Source organism: Ceratotherium simum, chromosome 3 (genome assembly GCF_057802395.1).
Source record: "Ceratotherium simum simum isolate JZ-2026a chromosome 3, ASM5780239v1, whole genome shotgun sequence".
Lineage (NCBI taxonomy): Eukaryota > Metazoa > Chordata > Mammalia > Perissodactyla > Rhinocerotidae > Ceratotherium > Ceratotherium simum.
In genome coordinates, this window is record NC_141902.1 from 36,381,623 (window position 1) to 36,409,348 (window position 27,726).

The following is a 27,726-nucleotide window of genomic DNA, read 5'->3' on the forward strand; positions in this document are numbered from 1 at the left end:
CCTCTTATTCTTGGTGAATTCTAAAAAGAAGAGGGATAAGGAAGCAGCTCTCACTGTATCTCAAAAAATAAAAACAAAATTGAGACAAACAAAACTCTTTCTATTGAAGCCAGACTGAGGTGGGTCTAATTGTTGGTTCTGCCTCTAGTTATGTGTGTGGGCCACCTACTCTATTTACTAAGAATCATAATTTTCATCAAAATTGAGCTATTTTGAGAATTCAATATGACATTTAAATGCTTAGCATGTTATCTGGTACATACCAAGTACTTAATAAGTATTACCCATTATTATGTTAGTAAGTCACCTCCTGTATCAATGTCTGCTTAAGAAATACTTGTCTTTTTTATTTAGATTCAAAAGTTGTAAAACTTCTCTGTTGCCAAGCCCAACACGCGTACTGGCATCCTTTCCACAGTTCCATTATGGCCCCGCCACCCTCCCTCCCAACCACCCTGCCCTCTTTCCTCCATGCAGGCATTCCTCAGGCGTCTGGACTACTCTGAAAAATGGTTTGATGGCCCCACCACCTGCCCGCCAAACAGTAAGCAATCGCTATTTGCCTTGGCTGTTTGCTTGCCAGCAACCTACTGCTGGTGGATGCCTGTGCTTTTCAAAAGAAAGATCTTTCCAAATGATAACAAACTTCCAATTACACGTTTAGTGCTGTAAATTTACTAGGCCTGCTGCAACGAACAAACTGTCCTTGTTACTTGTTTCCAAGAACAACTGTAGTTAAAAAAAAATCAAATTTCTGTGCATTTTTAATATTTGTTTTTCGTTTTGGATTGAAGGGAAAAAATGCATAAACCCTCCTTTTCTAAAGAGGCTGTTGCTTCAATTATTAGCACCGAGGTTTTTTGCTTTGCCTTCAGTGTCCCTAAGTGGTATCCATGGGGGTGACCCTTGATTTTTTTGCCTTGTCCCCAGGAAACCAATGATACTATATCCAATCAGACGATGGTTTGTTCTCATGTCATCTTTGGGGCAGGTATATATTTAATTGTAAAACAAATTTTCTTTCATAAATCTCATTTGAGAAATGTTGCAATTTGTTTTAAGTTCTATTCTTCTTTCTTTAGCTCTTTAGCTAGTATTTTTTTTTAACTTTTCCGAATCTTTTGACTCTTTTTCTCCTTCAGAGAGCTTAATCTTTTCATAAATTCCAAATAAAGAAAAAACCCCTTGTTTATCCCCTTCATCTTTAATGGGTGAGGAAACAATAAAAACAAAATAAAAACATCCAGACATCTGTGCTGACAGGAGGAGAGCTCTTAAGCCAGCCTTGGTCTCCCAGGAGTTACTGGTCACTCAGGTCTAGCCCTTAGCGTAGCATGGGGCTTGGCCTTGGCAAGCTCATGCAGGGCTGCCCAGCAACGCCTGGTGTTCCTGTTGACGAGTGTTCTAGGCAGGGGGGAAGTGATTCTCTTCTCTCCCTCTCACCACCCGTGAAAGGACTTTCAGATGTTTCAGATGACATAGGTCTTCTAAGAACAGATCTTCTTTCTTCCATACCCTCCAAGTAATGAGTAATTCAATCTTTCTCTGTCAATACTTAGATTCTTTTCTCTTCCTTCTCAGTCCTTTTCTCTACAGAATTAGGCTCAGGTAGTTGAGAAATCTTGCTGCTTCTATTGGGGTGCCAGCAGACAAGAGCAAACGTGGCTCCTTTCCTTCTCTAAACACAGAACTTCACTGCCCCATCATCACCTAATTATCCAACTCTCCTGATCTCTATCCCCAAAAGCCCTTCTCTTATTCTTGATTTGGATGATACACACATATTGGTTGTAGGAATTAGAGGTGAGGGGAGAAAAATAAGTCCAGGTGGGGACCTTTAGGGTGAAAGGTGACAGGGGCACTCTGGCATATTTACTCCCACTCAGAAATAGGACAGCAGAAATAAAATCACAGTCTTGAGCACGGCAGCGTGTTCACGTGCTCGGCGCAACTTCTCTGTCTCCATTATCCACAGAACAGATAACTCAAGCCTGTGTCGTCTCGTTCTCCTTCTTCTGCTCTGTCTCCCTCGTTAGGCGCTCTTTCTATCCCTCTAATGTGACTGTTTCCTAAGGGTTAGGCCTCAGATTTCTTCTCTTCATATATCTCCTTGTGGAATCATCCATTCTCAGAATTTTCACATTTTACTTCTTTTCACTTGACTTCCTACGTCTGTGTCTCTCGCCTTGAATTTCAGTCCCACATTTCCAAACGGCGCATGCGTGGACAGGGCACTAACAGCATTTCTAAGGCGGAACTCTTCCGGTTGTCCTCGTATTGACTTCCTGGCACACCCTTCACGTGTCAAGGGCACTACCACACTTCAGGTTTCCAGATTCAAATGTTTAGAAACATCTTAGATTAATCTTTCCCTTAATCCCCACTTTTCCGTTCAGTGACTTAATCTTGTATGCCACTTCATTACGATCACTTTCATATGTGTTCTTGCTTTTATTTTTAAATAACTTTTTTAGATTTTTTTTTCTTATTTTAAAAGCCACTTTTAAATGCATTGTAGGAAACAAAACCAAAAAGTGCAGAAAAGCACAAAGAAGAAAATATGTCATCTATAATTATATCACACAGAGGTAATTGTTACTTATGCATTTTTGGTCTTTGTCTCCTAGGTGTTGATCTATATGCATATGTAGTAAAAATGTGTAATCATATCATATTTTTTGCATGAATTACATGTCTTATCAAGAAATTATAAACACTGTTAATGTTTTAAATGATTCTTGTTTGCTGTATGGCTTTCAATCAGGTGAATGTATTAGAATTTATGTAGCCAACTGTCTAATGCTGTGCGTTTATTATCATTTCTTCACTATTAAAATAATATTTGATATGAACCAATAAGACACATAGGAAAGGACTGACAGATTTTACCATATACAAATTAAAACTTTTATATGACTAACGACATGAATAAAATTAAAACAAAATGATAAACTCAGAGAAAATATAAACAAATATATAGCACAAAAGAGGCAATAAATATAATATAGAGTGCCTTCAAATAAGTTTGAAAAAGGACAACAATCCAATAGAAAAAGGAAAAATTATTACAGTAGACAGTTCAAAAAGAGGAAACAACTGATCAATAAACAAGAAAATAGAACAGGTGGAAAATGGTGTTTCCTTGTTTTAAATTGCACTAATTGCAATTTATATTTATATTTTAAATTATAACATATTTTAACTTATATTTTAATTATAAAAGTAATATATTTTCATCTTAAACTGTTTAGTTAATACAAAGAGGTATGAAAACTGTATTTGAAATCTAAACACCCAGAGATAATTGCTGCTAACATTTGTTTAATGTTTTTTCTATATTTATCTAATAATCAAAGCAAGATCCTTATTTCCCTTCAAAAACCATTCCTTTATCTCTTATAAATATTTTCTATAGTTATAGAAAACTATAGAAAAAATAACTATAGCAACAAAATAGAATACAAAAGAAAAACTTAAAAAGGAGATTTAAAAATTGTAAATTAATGACAATTAGAAAAAATAAATTAGCTTTAGTAAAATTATTATCACACAAAGTAGAATTTAAGGCAAGAAGTAAAATCATTAAACAAAATTTTAAATAGTCATTTTCTTTTGAAAAAGGCACAATCTGCCTGACATCATCGTTGATATTTAAATTACTTTCATTTACCTATCCTTATTCATTTAATTGACTTTATTTCTCATTACAATTGCTGCTATATTTGAGATTATATTTCAGTTCATCAAATAGCGATTTTTAGAGCACATTTTTTCAGAAAAGTTACTTTTTGATGATTCTCTCTTCCCTTAGCCTCTAAGACAAAGTAATATCTTTTCTCTTTCTTGCTAACCATTCCTTTTTCTCTTTCCTAGTTTTATCCTTCTCTACCCAGCCTTTAAATTTTGAGTTCTTGTAAGCTCAATCCTAGGTTTTGTTCTCTTTCTAGTCTATCCTCTCTACCTAGGTGATTTGAATCACAACTTGTTATGATTCACTATATTTTAGTTTAAACCAAGTCCTCTGAGTGGCATAACTATTTGATCCTTCTCTTAGAGTCGCAAAGCCACCTTGGGCTGATTACATCTAAATTGAACACATGATCTTTGTTTCAAACCTGGTTCTTCTCTAGAGTTCACTTTTTCAACGAATTACACCGTCTTCCATCCATTTGCAAAAGCCAGGAAAAGTAGTGACCCTTATCACCTCTCTTTTCTCCTACGTCAATTCATCTCCAAGTCTTATTGATTTTACTTCCTAAACATTTCTGGAGTCAATCTACTCTCACCTCCACCATCACTCTAAGCCAACGGGTCATTACCACATGTCGAAACGCCAAGGTTCCCTAAATGCTTCTTCTGAGTACCCCATCACCTCATCCCTGCCGCAATTCCTGTTATATCAGAGTCCTTAAAAAACATAGACACACACACACACTCAAAACATAAGTTAGATCATGTCACAATTCTTTTTTGCTGGAATATAGATATACAACTGATTTTATATATTGACGTTGCATTCTTTGACCTTGCCAAATTCAAGGTCAAATGCCTGCTGTAGATTTTTTTTGGATTTTCTACATGTGCAACCATGTTGTCTGTGAATAAAGACAATTTTATCTTTTTCTTTTGCAATTTGTATGTCTTTAATTTATTTTTAACTTGTCTTATTGCAGTGGCTAGCACATATAGTACAATGTTAAATACATGTGGTAAGAATGGACATTTTTGCCTTGTTCTTGATCTTAGGGAGTGAAAGAAATTAGTGTTTCACCATTACGTATAATGTTAGCTGCAGATTTTTTGTAGATATCTTTGATCAGATTGAGAAAGTTTCCTTATTCTAGTTATTGAGAAATTTATTTATTTTTTAAAAATCATGAATGGGTGTTGTATTTTGCTTTTGCTGCATCTAAGGAGATCATCATATTATTTTCTTTTTCAGGATGTTGATATGAAGAAACATACTGATTAATTTTTGAAAGTTGAAATGATCTGCATTCCTGAATAAACTGTAATTATTCGTGATGTATTATCTATTTTATATATTGATGGTTTCAATTTGCTGGTACATTGTTAAGGGCTTTTTGTGTCTATATTCTTGAGGGATATTGGTCTATATTTTATTCTCTTGTAAGATATATGGTTTGGTATCAGGTTATATTGGCCTCAAAAATGAGTTGACAAGTATTCCCGTCTCTTCTACTTTCTGGAAAAATTTGTGTAGAATTTTTTTTTTCTTAAATGTTTGATAGAATTCACCAAATCCCAGTGACTTCATCAGTGAAGTCATCTTGGCCCCGAGTTTTTTGTTTTTTATTTTTATTTTTTGTTGAGGAAGATTGGCCCTGAGTTAACATCTATTGCCAATCTTCCTCTTTTTTTTTTTTTTTTTTTTTGCTTGAGAAAGATTGTCCCTGAGCTAACATCTGTGCCAATCTTCCTCTATTTTGTATGTGGGCCACTGCCACAGCAGGGCTTGATGCGTGGTGTGTAGGTCTGCACCTAGGATCCGAACCTGTGAACCCTGGGCCACCAAAGCAGAGTGCGTGAATTCAAACACTACACCACCGGGCAGGTCCCTTATTTTAGTTTTTGTTTGTTTATTGTATTGTAATTGATGTGCAATATACAGTACATATTTAATGTGAGAAAATTTGTTCCTAAAATTTCCTTAATAGATATAGGGCTCTTTAGGTAGTCTATTTTTTCTTGATTAAGTTTTATAGTTTGTGCTTTCTAAGAATTTGTCCATTTCGTGTAAGTTGTCAAATGTATTGGCATAAAGTACTTCATAATATTCTCTTATTATCCTTTTTATATCTGTAGAGTCCGTGGTGATTTCTCCTCTTTTAATAGCTGATATTGGTAATTTGTGTCTTCTATCATTTTTTCTTGATCAATCTAACTAGAGGGTTATCAATTTTATTTGTCTTTTTAATGAACTAGCTCGTTTCACAATTGAGCTATGCTCAAAATTTATTTGACTGTTAAAATGACTTTGAAGAATAGGAAAAGAGCATATATTTTAAATGAGCTTTGTAACAAAACAAAACAAAAATCTCCTTTGTTGAAGAAATACAGCAAATCCACACATATATTTTGTATACAAATAAACTACTCAGAATGGGAAATTTGACATCCTTCTCATATTAAATCAAAGATAGTATCAATTAAATTGTCACCTCTGTAGTTTCCTATACTTTACCAATGACACTCTGTTATCATGGATCCAGGGTAATAGGAGAGTAATTCAATATTACAACATTAAACTCAATTCCATTTTAGGTTCTGCCTTTCAACTAATTTCATACATTTACAAATTGCATTTTTATCATCTTGAACTGAAATTGGAGCAAATATGAATTATGCTAATTATAAACATATTTATCAAATAATATGGTACATAATATTTACCTATATGATTAGCAAAGATAAAAATATAGTTCTCAATTTTTGTGAGGATAGGGTGAAATTGGCTCTCATATATAATCAAGAAGAACATAAATTGCTACAACCTCTTGCAAGGAATTTCAAAATAAGTGTTAAGAGCCTCCATGTTTTTCATACCTTCCAAATAAATTCTTTCTTTCCTTGGAAATTATTCTGAGGAAATGGTTAAATATGTGAACAAATATACAGATGGTCCCCAACTTATGATTTTTTGACTTTAAGGTGGTACAAAAGCAATACATGTTCAGTAGAAACTGTATTTTGAATTTTGATCTTCTCCTGGGTTAGCAGTATGCAATATGATACTCTCTTGTGATGCTGGGCAGTGGAAGTGAGCCGCAGCTGCTAGTCAGCCACGCGACCATGAGAGTAAACAACCGATACACTGACAACCATTCTCTACCCAGACTACCATTCTGTTTTTCACTTTCGGTACAGTATTCAATAAACTACATGAGATGTGCAACACTTTATTATAAAGTAGGCTTTGTGTTAGACGATTTTGCCCAACTATGGAGCTTCCAGACTAAGACAGACTAGCAAGAAGGACCTGGCCACCCACTTCTGAAAAAAATGGCAATGAAAACCCAAATACAGCTCAGGATGGTGAGAGGATGGTGCAAAAAGACCAGGCAGGGTTCTGCTCTGCTGTACACAGGGTCGCTAGGAATTGGAATTGAGTCCTCGGTACCCCATCGTAAGTCAAGGAATATCTGTAAATACGTTCAGAAATGTTCACAGGTCAGTTATTTAATAGTTTTAAAAGGCTAGACATGATGTTCAATAACTGGGGCATGAATTTTGAGTAAATTTTACTAGGTTAAACCATGTCACACTGCCATCATTTGTAGGTTCAAAAGATTAAATGTCAGCAATTTCATATGGTTCAATCTAGTAGGAGAAACATACAATGGAATGTTATGTAGCCACTAAATATCATTTATACAAACTGTTTTAATGATGTGAGTAAATGCTCGTACATTGGAACAATACATAGGATTCAAAATCATATTTTCAGTACGCCTTCAAATACACACAAATGCATGCACACACATCCAGACACACACACACATAGACACACACACAGACACACACACACACACACACCCCAGATGACCTGTAGTTGTCTTTGCGTGGAGGGATTTTATTCCTTTTTTATGTTTAACAACAGGACAGTATTACTTTTACAATCAGGAATGAGGTATTATTAAACAGAGACATATAAACTACAATTTCCCAAATAAACAAGGTGTACCTGTCTTATAATCTCCAGTCTCAAAGAACTTCCAAAGTTAGCTAATTCTTGACTTTTTTGATCAAGTGCAAGGAAAAAGAACCCAAACAGGTACAATGTATGGAGAAATTTATTAGTTTGTCCGGAAAGTAGATAATTCACAGATTTCCAGTGGTTTTAGGTGACAAACCTCCCTAAGGAAACATTTTGACCTCTACCTCCCGAGGTGCCAACCAACACTGAGATGGAGAACACTGCCATGAATGCTACAGATAGCCCTGAGCACGCAAGCTGGGCAGATTTGTGTTAAGGAATGATGTTCCTGCAATGCTTATTCTAGAACTGCTTATGAGATCAGTCAAGTGCACCCAGAGAGAGGGCTAGTTAAGGTTATTTCCCTCATTTGATACTCAAAGTGAGTACGCTGGAAAGCTAGTACCCAACATTCACTGATAACAGAAAAATAAATGATAGTGAGGAAGGATGGCTCACTAAATAAAGAGAGAGAAAGGACACCCCCTGCGTGGAAAGTGTTTCATTGCCAGCCTACTTTTGCTTTGTCCGTTGTCTCCTCCCAAATGCTTTGAAAAAGGTCAAGAACTACATCAATCTTAGGTGACATGCCTTTTCATTCAGATATTTCTTTCTGCACATTTCCTGGGCTCTCTCAGGAAAGTCAAAGCCAGTTGTATATAGTATTTTTACATTTGTTGTGTTTCTGGATTCAATAGCTATAATCATCCTCCCAGTCATTTTAAAATGCCCTTGAGATGTGTTTCTAGGAAAACACCGTAAAGGATTTGAATTATCAGATTCTGTTTTCTAAAACTTTTATTTAGATCAACAAAGCTGCCAAAAAGATCTTCAAAACCAACCCTCTCTATTTATTTTTGAGCTGGAAACTTAAATATTTTGAACCTTAGACTGCTGGAAGTTTAGAAGAGATTCTAAATAATGCTGAGTTTACAATCGGAGAAAAAGCATCCACTTACTTCTTTTAGGGGAGGTGTGGAGTAAGGGCTACCATTGCTGACTTTTTGGCACCTTGAGAACGAATAGCAAAGTTTGTTTCTTGAAAGGAGATTTTTCACACTGGTGTAGCCTTAGAGAAAAATATTTATTTTCAATTTACTTGGATTAAGGTTTCCTTCCTTTACTTTCGGCCTTTAAACACACCAGTACGATTTTCTCCTCCTGCAGTGGGGGTGGGGGCATGTAAGGACAGGTGTTTGTGTTGGACTTAAATCTGGCCTTTTCGCTTAGCAGGTTAGGAAGTGGTGCTAATGAGTCCAAAGTCAAAGGTTTAATTTCTACATGGAGCTTCACTCTTCTCCATTACTTGTCTTTGAAGAAGACCCCAAGGAAGTGAAAATTGAACAAATAAAATTTGATTGGAGAAGGAAGCTGTGGAAGTCCAAATTAAAAGATGTTGTCTTGAGTGTGACATGGTGATAGGAAGATCTGTGTGGGCCAATGACAGCATAACGATGCCCGAGGGGCATCAGAAGGGGAGAGATGGACCATGAAGGCAAGGGGAAGGAGCACGCTGACTGCACAATCTTTGCCTAAGGTGGTTGCTGTGGCTGGATCAGAACAAACCCATTCTAGTTACTAAGTAACAACTCAGAGAGTGGCAGGACAGGGACATCAGCTTGGAATTCAATATTTATTTGTCATACAGCAAGATTGTTGGACGGGAAGACCAGAAATCAAATTCTTGTATAGGTACCCAGGCTACTGCTATAGTTTTGAAAAAAAATATAGTGTGGAATAAACCTCTGGGGTTACAATCATAGTATCACAGTGTCTTCTCCCTTTGGCTTTGTGGTGGACAATACAAAGCAGCTACAGCTGCACATTCATTCAGGTCAGAGTACTCCAGGCCTTTCTTCCATCCCCAGTCCATGGGAACAGGTTATGCATGTTTTAAATCTTGATCAAGAGAGCACATTTTAAGCAATATTTAGTAAAATTAAAAACAACAACAACGAAAACATCCTCCCATTGTCCTTTCATAATCTTGTCCAAGTGTCTTAATAACTCTCATCTCATGAAGGTGGGAATGGGGAGCGTCAAGAGAGTAAAGAGGAAGGTACTTTCTGTAGGACCTTTGCACCCTTCTCTGCTGTCAGACTCCATCCTGTTGGCTATGTACCTATGTACCTGGATGTTCCTGAGTTCCCTGCCTCCTGAATTATTTCCTAGTCTTCAAGCACCAGTTTCTGGCCCAGTGATACTTTGTCACCAAGCCTGATTTTGATTCCCAGGATATGGCATTCCCATTTGAACCTAGCCCCACCCAGACTTGTACTTTCCTGAGTGGGTCAACTGGACACGAGGCTTGCTCCTAACACATCACTGAACTTCCTGCTAGATAGGAACGATTTGGCCCTCAGGGTGAAATACTATGATCTAAACTAATTAATGTTTAAATTAATGTTACCAGTACCAACACCCCCTCCTCCTTGGTCACCATGGCTTCTTGGCTATTTACAGAGCTGTGCAGGGAAGACAGAGGCAGTAATTAAGTCATGATGCCTGCCAGTCAATATTGATGTCAATAGAAGTTAATGCTTCCTACCAGTGCCATTTATAAGCCCCTTCAACCACGTTAACAGCCCACACCTCATGATGGGGTACAGGAGTGGGGCAAGAGAAACAGGACAGTGTATATGTCTGAGGAATCTTGCCCCCTGTTTGGAGATGCTTCTCCCTGGATGTCTTTAATAATATTATTTTGGTCTGATGGGCTCTAGGCATCCTGTGACACAAAGCACAGATTCATGAATCAGAGAGATATGTGTGCTTCCTTGACAGTTTGACACCAGAGAAACTGCATTTGCAGCACCTCTATCATCAGATCAGATAAATACTAACAATTTTATAAATTTTACATATTACCTAGTTGAAGACAAAGCATTCTAAGTCATAAGGGTACATAAGTTATCACCAGAAAGACCTAATTTATAGATAAAAAATTAAGAATGATAAAAATATCTTATCATCAAATAGAGAAGAGGTCTCATTAACCAAATGAAATTTGACCCTAGGTATTGATACCTTCTTTAAAAAAGAATTATCTAGTCAAATGATTATTATACTTGCTCTCATTTCCCAATGAAATATTATACCTGTGAAGAGACATTTATAGCAAGCAGTAAATTGAAAATGAGAGATCCATCTATAACTTAGTAAAACAACTTAAATTTCATGGAAGGAAAAGAAACAGACACTGAGAAGGAGGAACATATAACAATATATTTTTAATGAATTATCTTATTTCAAAACTGTTTCTTTAAGTTAAATCTCAAGCTATTTTTTTTAACATGACAGTGATTGCACAATACTGTAAAATACATTTGACTTTATTTATTAGATGCATTTCCAAATATTGTCAGCAAAGGGAATTTATGTATAATAATTTGAATCGAATATTTGTTTCCATTTTGTCTGTGTTTTAACTTGGGAAATATAGTCTTACAGAAATCATATCTATCTCAGCATGTAATAAAGATCTCACTTAACATTGACTCTGAAGAGCTTTCTGAACTTGTTCATTTTACTCCCAGTTGCCCAAGAGAGTAAAATGAACTCTGCACAAAGACAATACCCCACAGTACGTTAAAGCCACAAGTATATTAAAATGCGCCATATATATAGTATATTTCCTTGGAGTCCTCATAAATTTGAAGAGGCTGAATTGTGAGGTTGTCAGAGTAGTGAGTCCATTCTCTTAGGGATAGAGCAGAACTTGCTCACTGGAGTTTTTTTCTCTTCCCTCAAAATGTGTTTTTTTTTTGGGGGGGCGGGGTGGTCTCTATCTATTGGTATTGGAAAGTGTTACCCATTTCCAGAGAAATATTGTTATTTTGAAGTAGCAGCTGGAAATTAATTCAATGTGATTTTCTCTGGAAAGCCAGTTAGAAATGGTTTGAAGAAATTCACCTGGATGTTTACAAAGTGATCATTAATTTTTTTTCTTTGTTTACCATCACTGCAGAGAAACACAGTAGACAGAGATGCAATGCAGGCTGAAGCCCCAAAGTCACAGAAGGTGCAGCCCTGACATATATATGTATATATGTAAATCAAACCACCACCATAAATCATAAAACAAAGAAAAACAAAATCGTTCTAGAAGGATATGTACTCGAGGTAATATTTATTTATACATATATTTCCTGTGAATGTCTCCAAGGAGGTGTTTTCTGAAAAATATAAATTGTACCAAGAATTTGGAAAATTATCTCCAATCAATTGGCACTAAGGAATTTAAGCATCAGACTGGTAACTTAGGTATATATGTGGCCAACCCTGGGACTTCATGTTCTATGAAATCTTCTGAAAAACGAAAAGTTATTTTTCAAGATTTGATTTGTTTTATAATTTTGAAAACATTATTTTAGGACCAAAGACTTCTTAGTTCAGTCTAGATAAGCAAATACCCTAATTAATAAAATTACCTTCTGACTATAATATTTCTCATCATATTCATCCTCATCAATTTGAAAGAATGGAAGCCAGCATTTAAAAGCCAATGTAAACACCAAAAGTCAATGGAGTTATTCAGAAAGAACTTCTGGTCACTTCTAAAGGTGCAGCATTTTTTAAAGATTTCATTTAGTCTGCCTGTTACAAGCAATTTAAAACTTTCTCATTCTTCTTTATGTGGAATCACAGCTTCTGACTAAACACCTTTTTTTTCTTTTTTTTTAAACCGAGAGTATATTTAATTAATGGACAGTTTAATTCAAAATCCACCATATACTTATGAACCATTAGACAGGAATGATATAGTTTAGTTTAGGAAGAAAACATTTGTCTAGTCTTTAAAGATTTTCTTTCTTAACTATATTCATAGTTTATATCTTTTTCACTAAACATAATTAAGACAAGTTAAAGATTTATCTTTATTTTTGTGTACATTTTATATATAATATATATACATAGATTCAATCTATTAAAAATAAGTTTGCTACATTATCTAACACTATTAATATCAAGGTATAATAGATCTTAGATCCTCTCCCCAGAGTCTAATGCATAAGCTCTTCCTATGCTCAAGCTGATAAAATGAAAGGAAAAACCTCAAATAAAGTCATAAGCTTTTCTTTATTCATATGATCTCTATTTTAATAAAACCAAATCATAAATATCTTTTCAATCTGGCAAAAGTAGTGAATTAGAAGATGGTTAGTTGCACTTGTGCCGTCGAGTTGTTGATGAAGGTAGTGGATTCAAGCTTCCTGATGGAAACTTCTAATCTCAATACTCCCTAAAACAAACCAAAAAAACGAGTCCAAAAATTGGCAGTTTTTACATAATATATTTCCAAAACTAAAACGCTGGTGGCTAAAGAAAGAAACAGAAAATTCTCATGAGGAGCAGAGCATTGTAGCAGAGTGAAGCTCTGCCCTTACTCCTGGAAGCAGTGCTGGTGAGAGAAAAAAACCCTCTAGAATTCTAATACCCCACATCTGAGGGAAAGAAAACTCAATGAATAAGCTTATCCTTTCCCTTTTCTGTCTGGACCCACTGAAAATGGCTCCTGGGTGAAATGGAGTAAGTGGACCAAAAGAGGATACTCTCTGATGGAAGAAACAGGTCCAGAGATAAACACGGAGCTGGAGGAATATGTACCTCTATTTGGCATTATCTACCTATCTATCTATCTATCATCTATCTCTCTCTCTCTCTATCGATCTGTCTTTCTAAATTTTATATTATATAATACACTTATATATTACATATTATATAAGAGTAAGAGTCTTTCTTACATATTTAAGATAATTGAGAATGTGTGTATTATATAAGACAATACTACTATATAATATATTATATATCATACTTTACATATATCATACCTTACATATGTGTATTGTATAATATATAATTACATAATATAAAATATGTATATATATAATTCAGAGAATAAGAAAGAACTATTGGAAATGAAGAATTGATAGTAGAAATGAATAATTCAACAGAAGATTTAGAAGATAAAGAAAAACCAGAAACTAGAATTCTTTTAAAAAGACTAAAAAATAAGAGGAAAATAATTTTAAAATTACAGTATTAAAGCACGTGATCTGTCATCTGACTAATAGGAATTTCACAAAGAGAGAATAGAGGGAAGCAATACCAAAAAAATAATAAAATAAAATTTCCTAGAACTGAAGGAGAAAAGTCTTCGGATTGAAAGGGCCCACTGAGTAGTCAGAACAATAAATGAGAATTCTTCGTTTTGTAACCAATCTTCTTTTTTTTTTGTAATCCATAGTGAAACAAGTGACGAATGTGACTTGTTATTTTTGTCATTCTTCAAAACTGGACCAAACTTTATGATGTGGACCAGCCTTTATGAATTAGAAATTAGAAAATTTGGAACATTGGCACAAAGTTAATACATAGTTGCATCCAGAGAAGTAAAGCATATCACATTAAAAAGGGTCAGGATCAGAATAGCACAAAATTCTCAAAGCAGCACCAGAAGCTAAAAGAAGGTGAAGTAATGCCTTCAAACTCTTGAAGGGAAGTGATTTCCATACCTAGCCAAACTGTTAATCAAATATAAGAAAATGAATACATTTCAAATATAAAAAATCAAAAAAATTGACCACCCTATACCTTTTCTCAGGAAGAGGGTCTACTCCACCAATATACGAGTTAAAGCCAAAAAGATAGACATGTGACCTAGGAGGCGCAATGTAGGAGAAAGGCAAAAGGAACTCCCAGCTTATGGTGAAGTGAAATCCCGGAAACACTGCTGCTCCTCAGACCTAGAGCGACCATTCCATATAAGATGGGTTTTAGAATTCTAATAGAGGTTTGGGATAAATTAGTAACAGGGTCATAAAAAAAAACCACACCAAAACTATTAAAATAGAGGCAGCTATTAACTCCAGGGGAAAAAAATGAGCAAAAAGAGAAATGTAATTATAGTACACTGCTTGGCTCAGCTGCAAACAATGAGTACATAAAATATCGGTAATAAGATGAGAGCACTGAATATGAGTCTTGTTCCTCAAGTGCTTTAACCAAGTAATAACAGCAATACTTAAGTTTGGTCAGTGACATGTTAGCCAGTCTTTGGTGGGCTCCATTTTCCTCTTTGCACTCAGTGAAAGGCTTACCTAAATAGAAACATCCACACTAAGAAGTAGAAAACAATATTTTTTACCCTATTCCATACCCACCATCTCTTGGCTTTTCTGACTGGCTTTGCTCACTGGTCAGATTTCTTAATTGCCAAAGTGACTCATTTAAGTTGAAAGTAAGGTAGCTTCTGCATTGTCACAGTTGGACATGAATGACTGGGGGAAATCAACCAGGGCTTGGCTCTACCACTCCTCATGGAACTTTCCATTCTTATTCCTTCCCCACCCAACTCCAAACCTTGGTAACCCATGCTCTATTTCTTGATCTTTTAATTCTAATACTCTTCTGTTTTCTCTCCATCTTCAGGAGCAAAAGTTACAAAATGATGCTCAGATGCCATGTTTTCTTTGGCCTGAACAGTGTTTTAATTTGTTGTAAGCATTAAAAAAATTGAGGGGATTCTCATAAAAATCCAAATTTCTGTCTTTGCTTGAAAAATTGTAAGATCAGACCACACTGGTTATACATTCCAACACGGCTACAATTGGCTGAAGCTAAGTAGTGATATGACATATTCTTTCCAATCTGCCACAGTTCAAACCCTCCTTGCTGTTTCTTTGCCCCAGCCTATTTCATTCGCTTATGCAATTTCCCATCCTTGCAGGCATTTGTGTTTAAAACTACTGTTCCAAAGTCTGATTTCGGCACCACAACTCTACTGGTGCAACTTGCTTAAACATTAATAATGGCTTCTTTTTGCTGTCACTACTGGCCTTCGGGCAGAAGTCTTCCTTCTTATATTTTGGTGCTGGTTGAATTTGGAGACACTTAAATGTGATTCCTGGTCTCTGAGAGATAATGTACCTCCTATCAGCCCCGGACCATCATCCACGAATTTCTGTGTTGAAGCAGTTCTGGTTGTATACTCTTTTGCTTGCCACTGAACTTTATCCAAGAATGTTAATTTTGCCCTCTGTAAATGTTTGATTTTATGGCTCTATTTAAATAGTGGTTTGTGGATATTCCTTGATTTCACTTTGAGTTCCATTATGGACCTGGAATTTTACCAGTCATTACAGGGATGTGGAGTGTGTGACAGAAGAGGCACTGAGCTGGTGACTGGGAGACATGAGTGTTGGGTCTCTCCTTCACTACCTCATTGATGTGTGACTTTGGAAATGTCACAATCTTTTTGATCCTAGCCACTAGACCACCAGGGAACTTGTCACAGCCTTTCTGAGATATAGAAATGGGGAAAATAATTTCTTCATGGGTTTAAGTCTTTGTAATTTTCAGTGAAATTTTCTGTATATTATCTCATTTGATGTTTGTATTTTACAAATGAGGAACTTTCAGGAAGAAGTGATTTGCCTTGAATCATGGGACTAGTCCATGAATGAGCTAGGGCTAGGTCTTGTTCTTCTAGTTTCCAATCCGTGTTTATTCCACCATGCAACACGGCACTCCCCCAAAGACCCTGCCTGCTTTGAGGTACACCTTGTACAATTCTCTGTTTTAAAATCCCATAATCTCTTTTGTACCATCTTCGGTTTACCCCCAAGATGGCATTCACAATTGGAATGAGAAACATCGTGAAGAGAGGATCTTTATCCACCCAGTTTTCACTTCTTCCATTTTTCATGATCAATTTCATAGTCTAGACCTTATCAGGGTTCACTCTATCACCACTGGTTGAGCACTTAGTTGGTAACACACACATACTCTAATCTCTGAATTAATTCTATATAGGGTGAGCATAAAATTTATCCCCCAAAACTAGACCCTCTAGAGAAAGGAAGCGACATTATTACTCTTAGACAACATGTACAAATTGAGACAATGATTCTTCTCACTATATAAAGCATACTCACAGTGCCTGGTACACAGTAATTGTTCAATAAATGGTAACTTAAGAGGAGCCTTATCAAAAGAGGTGAAAAGTGGGGCCAGCCCAGTGGCATAGTTGTTAAGTTCGTGCACTCCGCTTCGGCAGCCCGGGATTCATGGGTTCGTATCCCAGGCGCGGACGTACGCACTGCTCATCAAGCCATGGTCTGGCAGCGTCCCATATATAGAGGAAGATGGGCACAGATGTTAGCTCAGCAACAATCTTCCTCAAGCAAAAAAAGGAGGATTGGCAGCAGATGTTAGCTCAGGGCCAATCTTCCTCACACACACAAAAGAAAGGTGAAAAGAGTTGATAATTTACTAAAGAGTATACATAAGAGTTGTTCCCTTAAAAAGTAACACATAGGAGTTGTTCCCTTAAAAAGTAACACAGAGCAACAGGTTTCTGGTGAAAAAAAAAAGTTTCCTTTCTTGTATGTGATGTGGAATTTGAAGTCTGCTAGACTTTCCACCTAGAAACCAAAGTGGGAGTGTGAAGAATTTTTGCAGGCAAACTTACAAGTGAAGGTATTTTCTAAGGACGTGAACTAGGGAGACAAAGAGCCAGAGCCACAGAAAAATAATCATTATACAATCAAGGATGTTGGAAATAATATCTTAAAATAAAATACTAGAATTCAGAGAAGATTCTAGTTGTTTTTCAGGTTACCTTAAAATATTTGTTATTGTTTAGTCTTATTTCATGGAGGAAGAGACTAAGTTGAGAAAATTTTTAAAATAGCTTGCCCTGGGTGACTTTCCCAGGATTAGAAAACAGTGCTCCCACGTTTCCAATACCATATCCCAAGGAACACACAGCTTACTTTCTTACTGGTGTTCCATTGGATTATCTGTAATGCTGGGGCTGCTTTTGTAGGCTATCGTTTTCCCGGGGAGCGGGCATGCTGAGAGGCAATCTATCTTACTCCCTTCCTTCCAACTTGAGACTTGCCCCCCGATGTCTGAGGTCTGATCTCTAACGTTTCAGCACCAGCTGCAACCCAATCCTTCAGTGAGTGCAACTGAGCTAAATTAATCTAATTTTTTTAGCCTTTGCACCCTAGATATCAATCTCCTGGGCCGTTAGCACTCCCCAAGCCAGGCATGGATTCCAGAGCCCCTTATCACTGCCCGCTTTGTCCTCCAGCCCCCAGGCTGCACACAGCCCTGTGGGCACCATAGAGCTACACAAACATTTGTCCCCACAGCCGACCGGCTTCCTCAGGCCAGTGCGCCTAATGAGCTGGCTGTTGCCCGTAAATCAAGTCAAGCATACACAGTTCGGGCTTTCATCAGGTGAGCCCCGTTCAGCAATGCCTTTGAAGGAGGGGCCCCTGTGGGCTGCAGAGGCTGTGTGCTGCCCAGATAAACACCCCATCTCAAAGATGTTGTTCTGTTTTGCAGACAGGCTTGTCGTTAGTGGGAGGAAGCGTGCTGGGTTGCCAAGTACCGAGAGCGAACTGATGTGACTTGGGAGCCAAGGAAAAGAAACACACACACACACACACACACACACACACACTCTCACACATACACCCTTCCAAAGATCCCAACTGGAGACATGAGGAAAACAGAAGGCGTGCAAGGCTCACATCCCATCCTCTCACCCATGGATATGCCATTACCAGGCAGTCAGCAGAGATGTGGCATGTGTGGCTTCGAGGGGATCCATCATGAGGACCTCCAACAGTGCTCTAGATAGATTGATCCCCAGCTTGGGGACTTTTCTCCAGTGCCTTCCCATCCTTTCCGTGCTGAAGCCTTCCCAGGCTCCTTTGCCTGTTTAGTGTCTTCTCTGCAGTCCCCCTGTAGTTACAGCCTAGAATGTTCCACTAATTAACTTCCAATCAGAAAACAAGACAAAAATAGTCTACGATGACTTCTTATGCTTATTTTCTTCACCCGTCTAGGGCAAACTATTTTTTACATTGGTTTAGAATCTCTCTCCACTTGGTACTTCGCAAGGGCTTGGTAAAATTTGTATTGATTTTTCAAAATTCCTTTAAAATTGTTCTATTTTATTCATTAATAATAATATTCGGTAAATATTTACTGAGTACCCAAAATACATCAGACTATTCTAGGGGCTGGGATATAGTGACGAACAAGACAGAAAAACACCTATATTCTATGGGGGGAGGACAATCAATGAGAAAACAAATAAACACAGGGTGCAATTTCGGACAGTGAGCAGTGCTATAAACAACATTTAAGAGGGAGAGGGGGTAGAGTGGGGTGTGGGGGTGATGGCGATAAGGATGTTTTCAATAAGGCATCAGGCAAGGGCTCCTTGAAGAGATCATGTTTAAACTGAATCTTGTTTGAAGTGAGGGAGCAAGAGACTTGAGGATATGGGCAAGAGCATTCCAGGCAGAAGAGAATGCAAAGGGCCCAAGGTGGAATGAGAAGGCGACTGGAGGGACAGGGAGAAGAGCAGGGAAGCTGAATCACAGCAAGAGGACCTTAGGGTAGGAGGTGGGGTCAGAGAGGCGGGCGGGAGCCATGCCTGACATGGGTGCTAGGAGGAGGGACTGGCCGTGGTATATGTCACCTCTGAGCAAGGGCATGATATACATTATCTCCTTTAATCCTCGGATAAACAACTACATGGAGACAGCGTTATTATCATCTTTGTGTACAAACTAGGGCTCAATGTGGCCAGGTAACTTGCTGGAGTTTGCACAGATGGTAAGTGACAGAACCAGGATTTGAAGCCAGAGCCCAATTCTCAATTCCTGCTTTATCCACCCTACCTTCCACCTACCCTCGTCTTAAGGAGATGACAATTTTGTTAGGGTGATGAAATTTAATCTTATGAATAGTATGAGAACAGAAAATATAATTTATGCTGACTTGAATTGCACAGTGCTGATGGTGGCTACTTGACCTTTATTTTTGTTGTTCTTCCTTTAATCAATTGGTAACAGACCCACCTACACCCCGACAGCCTCACATTACATATGAAGACGTGAGCGAATGGTGTCAGGAGGCTCACTGCACAGATTGGATATAGTGCAGCTAAATACAATATTAAGGGATGTTAAAGCCAGTCCTGTTTACCTAAATCAGTGTTTTCCAAACTTTAGTCATTTGAAAATAACCTTGACTTTTATTTTTTTGCCATATTCTAATTCTATTATTTATCTAATATTTGCCTTTAAATTGACTCAACTTTTTACTGAAATAAATGTGTCTACAAAGAAAACTTTATAGTTCTGTTATAAACACAAAGCCAGTATAGTTTGCCGTAAAAAGAAAGTATGTATTAAGACAATTAAATAAATATGTCATCTCCGTTTTGTCTAAAATTATCCAGAGTACCCTCAGCAGTAGGGGGCAAAGCTGTGGGCAACACTGACCTGAGTTATCTCTTCCTTCAGCAAAAAAAATGTGATAGCTAAGTATCCCTGCATAGAATGGTTAATGCTTTGTCCATGTACTTCATATTGTTTTCAACAACTATACTTGAGAAGTTTAGAAAAATTTACTTTGTTGCCTTTTTAATTTATGCAGAATATTGGGTTTATATCCTGCATAATAATAGTAGTCAAATGCCACAGTACAAAACTGTGATCCAGTGTGTCATGCTTTCTTCCATCGCATCTGGTTTTTACACAGTTGCTCAAGACAAGTTGGAACTCAGTAATTACTAAAAATTTACTATTGAAATCATCTTCTTTCACCTTCCTCCTTTCATATCCCTTTTTAAATATTTTCAAACATCCCTATGGCTCCCTTATTTATCCTATCTTTAAACTACAGAGTTACCTTTGGATGTGGAAAGGTGAAGGAGGATATGGATCAAAGAAGGAGACAATTTAGTGGTTTTACTCCATAATTCCTCAGACCTGTGTCCTTTCCTTTTTATTTCCATTGTTCCCATTTCAATTCAAGTCCTAATTACTTCTAAGATCATTTCAAAAGTGCTTAGAATGGATCTCTGACATTTTTGCCTTTTCTCTCCCTGTCTATACCATGGCTGCCAACACGTAGCAACACTTTAAAAATATCACTTTCTTATTTTAAAAACTTTCATTAATTTCCCATTGCCTCCTGAGTTAAAGAATTGCCTTCTCTCTTAGACATTCAAAGTCTTACACAATATTCTCCAATCTACTTTCGTTTCACACTTCTATACTCCATCCCTATATATATTGGATGAATCAAACAATCCCATCCTTTTCCATCTTGAATCTTTGTTTATGGAGTTTTCATTTCTATAATTCCCTCCTTATTATCTCTAATTCTCAAAATCCCACCCACGTCTTAATGCCCATTCCAACTACTGTCTCTTCCATAATCATTCATATGGATGCATATGGATGCGGGGATATAATCTCTGCATCCTTCATCTTGTATCAAATTTCACGAAGTGCCAGAAAGCAGATTTTTAAAATGAGTGTAAGAAGGTTTTTATTTGTACACTCATTAGTTCTGGTCTCATGACTCGGCTATTGCATTGTGTGTGTGTGTGGGGGGGCAGTGGTTATTATCCTTCTCTGAATCCCTTGTAAGACCTACTGAAGCATTTGTAACAAGAATTTGAATAGCTGCGTTCTATTTTGTTTATACTAGGAGAGAAGTCAATGGTTGACAGAGTAAAATTTCACCGTTTGAGGAACAGGAGAAAGTCACTAGCCTCGTTACTAACTCTCCTGAGGAAAGAGAAAAAATGGATTGCTTTGGCCTCTGTTTCACCACTCCATTAATCACCTTTACTGTCAAATATCATTTCCTTTTGTCAAATTTACAGGGACTCTCATTAGAGACTTTCTAATGACAACTCCTTCCTTGTACATATTTCTTATGACCATGAAATCCTCAATAATAGTAAGTAAATATTTTACTATCTTGAGATCATCATCTCTATAAAGAGACTCATAGAAGTGATACGCATTCCCTGCTAAGGGAAAGAATTGCCCGTGTTTCTCTGAAGTGTGCCCCAGCCTGATCGATGCATGCGACCTTCAGTTGTCCTCACCATGTGCCAATGACACTGAGATAAGGAAAGACTGGCAAATATAGAGGCTGATATGATGAGATTCAGTGAGTCATATGCTGCTTTAATCACATTATTAGATGCTGGAATAGATTTGGTTTCTCCTAATAATCTTCTAGGACTAAAACAGGGAGTTCAAGAAATATAAAGGTCACTTGTATATTAGAAAAGAAAGCATGCTAACACAGTCTAATAATTATGGAATATGTTTAAGGTTTATATTTAACAATTTAATTCTTCATCAAAAAATACAATAAATTGGGCTAGTCATAATATGCATAAATGCAAGGGTGAGGAATTGTTATCATTGAAATCATTAGTAAGAAAGATTTGCTGCATTTACCAAGTGTGGTGTGACCAATACAGGTGTGACATTACTTATCATTGTAACCATAAGATAAAAGGCTCATTTGGAATTTTAGAGGAAATGCATGGAAGCACACTTAGAGAAACATTCTCCCGTTACACAAATTGGCCACTTGATTGGCTGGAATGTCATGGAAACAAAGGTAGCCCTTGGCCAGAAGCTAAGTGTCAAGAGGCTTCTGTGACCTGTCCTTGTACTCTCCCAAGCCTTGTCTTCCTTCCAGTCAGAACGTCCCTTCCATTCTGTCATGGACATTTGCTTATCCCCTGAAAAGTGGCTTTTCTCTGCCAGCACTAGGGGACAGTCACTGGGTGCCTTCAGATAGAATCCCTTTCCGCCCCCACCCCCCCGACCCTCATCGGCATGTGGCACTTCTGGCGCCAACCAGCTCCGGCAGTTCTCGCTCAGACATTCTGGGCGCTTGTCAAAGACCATTTGTGACAGGACTTGAGAAAAATAACAAAGCAGCTCTCCCCTCAAGCCCTCTGAGGTATGTGAAAACCGGAGTGGGGACACATAGGCTCTTTGTAACCTCAGGTACACAGTGTCAGCTGCCTTCTCTGACTGGCAGGGCTAAGTGACCGAATACAATGAAATGCTCAATTGGGCTGCATTGGGCTAGTCAGGACAGAGGATGCATTTTATTAAAGAAAGTAACATTGTGCCTCCTGCCAAACTGAGGTAATTTCCTTCCCTTTTCTATACTTCCTAGCATTCCAGATTTATACATTTTAACAGTGTTTGCCAGGGCTCACCTGAAGAAAGCAATTCTCAAATAAAAAACTTAAAGAAATATTTTTGTTCAGGGCCAGACCCATAAAGAATAACTACCATAGACTTAAAAAAATCCCAACCTAATTTTACAACTAATTACTTAAATAAACCAAATATACAGACCAGTTTTGTCTCACTGAAAAGAAGGCCTAAGCTTATAACCTGACCTGGAGTTCAACAGATTCAAATTATAAAACACCTCACTCACCTCATCTTCCCACTGGCCTTACGTTTAGTCAATTATTTTGTCTCTGAAATCCGGATGCTTGTGCAAATTTGAATACATATGTTTGATCATCAAACAAAAAAAGTGATCAATTTTCAATTACTGGGATTGCTAAGGATATGATTAGATAAAGTCATATCTTGTTATGTCTTGTTAATGACATTTGAGTCAACACAGACTGTAATTTGATTCTGGACATTTTCATAAGAACCAGTAAGGAAACAAACTCCTTTCACGTAAATTGTCTGTTGAAGATCACCAAACAGAAGCCAATGGTAACTCATATTTGGCCTGGGAGAGTTAGCATTTCTCCCAGAGTTACTCCAGGGGTACGAAGTCACCACCCTTTCATGGGACTATCACATACATAATCTCACTTAGTCCTCTCCACACTCAATAAGAGGAGCTCATATTACAGTTTAGGAAACTGAGGCTGAAAGAGATTAAGTAGCTAGCTCCAAATTCCCAAAGCTAAAAAGTGGTCCAATATGCAGTAATACTATTGTCTTTTTTATCCATCAATTAAAAAAGTGTTCAATCCATTTAATTCAACACGCATTCACTTTTGTATTCCCTGGGACCTAACTCATATGATAATCTCTTATGAGAAATCACAAGGTTTTGAAGTTCAAGCATTTATCCACACATCCTTCAATACTATAATTAATGATAAATCTAAATACTAAAGTGAAGTAGGTCCTATGTTGGCACAGAAGAGAGTGATTCATTCTATACTGCATGAAAGGTGCTTGTGTTGATTTTAAAGCAGTGGCCCCGATCTTTTCAATATAAAGACCTCTTTTATTTGTCAAAAACATTTGGGTGCCCCTTCTCTCCCATGATAGTACCTATATGTTTAACATCTTTTAATTGAGAAAATACATATCCACCATAACTTGATAACCATTTGATATAAACTTTAATCCATATATGGTATATTACGTAGCACCTAAAAAGAGTCCAGGCATGTGGTCATAGTAGCATTCTTGCTGAAGCATCCATGACCCACAGGTTGAGAACCATCATTTCAAAGATCAAGAAAGAAGGGAAACATGGATTAAGGAAGCACTGATCTGCAATTAGCCTTAGAGAGAAGGAGCTCTGAAGAGATAGTTGCTTCAATAAAAGAAAAGACTAAGGGGACTCACTTGAGATTGATTCAGAGAAGTTATTTCACAGAGTTAATTTCTTGGCAGCCTGTATTAGTTTCCTAGCCTGTACTAGTTCCTGCTGTAACAAATTTCTACAAACCACGTGGCTTATAACAACGGAAATTCATTCTTTCACAGCCTGGAGGCCAGAAATCTCAAGTCAAGGTGTCTGCAGGGCTGTGTTCCCTCCAAATCTCTTGGGGAGAATCCGTCCTTGCCTCCTCCAGCTTCTGGTGACTCTAGGTATTCTTTGGCTAGTGGTTGCACCCCTCCAGTCTCTGCCTCCATCTTCACATGGCCATTTCTTCTTTGTCTATGTCTTCTTCTCTTTTGTCTCTTATAAGAACACTTGTCACTGGATTTAGGTGGGTCTGTATAATCCAGGATGATCCCATCTTGAGATCTTTAACTTAAATATATCTTTCCAGATAACGTCCCCTTCACAGGTTCCAGGAGTTAGGGTATGGACATATCTTTTAGGGGCCACCATTCAACCCACTACACAGCCCAACACCCACTTAAGGCCCCTGGTTTAGTACAAGGAAAACTATGATTTCAAGAAGGTTAGAAAGTAAGGGCTTGTGAATTAGGGGTGGTGCAGGGGACCAAGTTCAGGGGTCCTAGTGATCACTAAGGCGTACTCAGCTCATCCATCAGCTACCTGCTGAGGCCTATAGAAAAGCACCTTATCTAGAAATACACTTCAAAGCACAATTTTTGTTGCTTTTTTTTTATTATAATAGCATGCATGGTCATTAAAATATTCTTGAAAATATAAAAAAATCACAGAAATAAAAGTGAAAATAAAAGAAGCTATCTAGAGAAGGTCAAGTCAAGATGGTGGCCTAAGGAGACTCTGAACTTACCTCCTCCCGCGGACACAGCCAATTTACAACTACTGGTGAAAAAATTACCCCTGAGACAGAACTGAAAGCTGGATAAGAGGAACTCCTGCAACAAAGGACAATCTTGACTGAGGTGGAAGAGGCAGAAACTCCCTTCTGCAGAGAAAAAACGCCACCTTCACAAGCCGCCAGCTTCATGGCAGCCCGGGAGCAGCCCACAGGTCCGCAGCCCTCCCTGGAGGAGCAGGGCAATGAGCCGGGGAGCGCCTCCGCTGTGGGCACTTTGTGGACCCAGCACAATCAAGACCAGTGGCAGATTATGTGACTTTGCCTGCTACTAAAACATTGGGGAGTAACCCCAGAAAAGCTGGTTCACAAAGAAATTAAAACTGGCTCTTAAATGGCCCACGCGCAAACTCACCCATTTCAGAAAGCAACCAAAAATCACCAGAAAGAAAGGTGCACAGTGCTTTGGTGAAAAGAGACTCACCTGCTAGGCTCTGAGTGCATTGCAGTGAGAGGTGAAACCTCTTCAGGGACTGGGACATTGGCAGCGGTCATTGTTGTGGCCTGGTGTGGGCGTGCTGACACAGACGCCATTGGAGTTCTCCCTGGGGCCTGCTAGCCCAGGGTCTGCCCCATCCACTAGAGCACTGATTTAATCCAGCTCAGCCAGGGCAGGCAGCCCACGCTAGAGACTGGCCCCACCCAACAACAAGCCCTCAGGCAACTTGTGGGCCTGCATAGATTGGTGACTGGATTCTCTGCAGCCTGGCAACTGAGCTGACTTCAGTGGGGCAGGGCATGCACAAGGAGTGGGTGGAGAGTGTGGGGCTGTGGTGGAGTGTGTGGGGCTTCTGCTGTGGAGAGACTGGGTCCACTTCAGGAGGTTGGGGTGCGCACACGGGGCAGGACTGTGTTGACTGTGTGTGTGGACCTGTAGGTGGCAGGGCTTGTCAGCTGCAGAAGACTTGTGCTTCTTGAAGACCCACATAGGGTGTTTGCCTTACCTGCCAAAGCCTGAAACAATTGGGTGCTCCCGTGCCTGAGACCAGCCCCACCCAGCTGCAATCCTCAGAGAGCTGACAAGATACCTAAAGGCTGGAGGCTTATAGCAATTGTAAGTCCCTGAGCCTAACAACCTGCCACACTTGGGGTCTACTCCCTTAAAAGAAATACTGCAACACAAATGTGGTATTAGAACTTGCAGCCAACTGTGCTGGGGCTCCCCACACCTGATAAAGAGACTGAAGGGCCCACAACAACTACAAGCAGCTGAGAATTACAACAGCTGGCCAGGAGCATAACTTGGCCCCCCTGGGCTCCTACAGGGAGAACAAACAGACCACAACAGAAGGACACATGTAGCCCACATAGGGATCACCCCTGGAACATTGAGAACTGAGGGAAGCACACTGAAGGCCTCCTAAGGCATCACTTATATAAGGTCACCTATCCAAGAGCAGGAGACGTAGCTGACCTACCTAATATGTAAACACAATCACAGGGAAAGAGGAAAAATGAGGAGTCAAAGGAATACATTCCAAGTAAGGGAACAGGACAAAACCCCAGAAAAGGAACTAAGTGAAACAGAAATGAGCAACCTCCCTGACAGAGAGTTCAAACAAAGAGTGTTAAGGATGCTCACTGATCTGGGGAGAAGAATAGATGAACTCAGTGAGAATGTCAACAAAGAAATGGAAGATATAATAAAGAACCAATCAAAAATGAAGAATACAATACTGGAAATGAAAAATTCACTAGAGGGACTCAAAAGCAGAGTAGAAGATACAGAAGAATGGACCTGCGAGCTGGATGAAAGACTAGAAGAAATTACCCAAGCTGAATAGGTAAAAGAGAAAAGAATTAAAAAGAGTGAGAACAGACTAAGGGACCTCTGGGACAACATCAAGCGCACTAACATCTGTGTTATAGGTGTCCCGGAAGGAGAAGAGCGAGACAAAGGGGCAGAGAATCTATTTCAAGAAATAATAGATGAAAACTTCCCTAACCTAAGGAAGGAAACAGAAATCCAGGTACAGAAAGCACAGAGAGCCCCAAACAAGATAAACCCAAAGAGGCCCACACCAAGACACATCATAATCGAAATGTCCAGAATTAAAGATAAAGAGAGAATCCTAAAAGCTGCAAGAGAAAGACAGGTTACATATAAAGGAAACCCCATAAGGCTATCAGCTGACTTCTCAGTGGAAACCTTACAGGCTAGAAGAGAGTGGCACGATATATTTAAAGTGCTAAAAGGAAAAAACTTACAGCCAAGAATACTCTACCCAGCAAGGTTATCATTCAAAATGGAAGGAGAGATCAAAAATTTCCCAGACAAGCAAAAATTAAAGGAGTTTGTCACCAAGAAACCAGTGCTAAAGAAATTATAAAGGGACTGATTTAGAGGGAAAAAAGAGGACCACAAATAGGAAAAATTATCTATTTCCATGATAAGAGGGTAATGGATACAAATGCACAAAAAAGAGGTTAGATGTGATATCAAAAACATAAAAGGAGGGAGGAGGGGAGTTAAAGAGTAGAGCTTTCAGACAGAGGTCAAACTAAAGAGACCATCAATTCTGTATAGAAGGAGAAAGGAACAGAGAAGGACTACTAAAACACTGAGGAAAAAAAAAAAGTTAAAAAATGGCAGTAAGTACATACTTATCAATAGTTACTTTAAATGTCA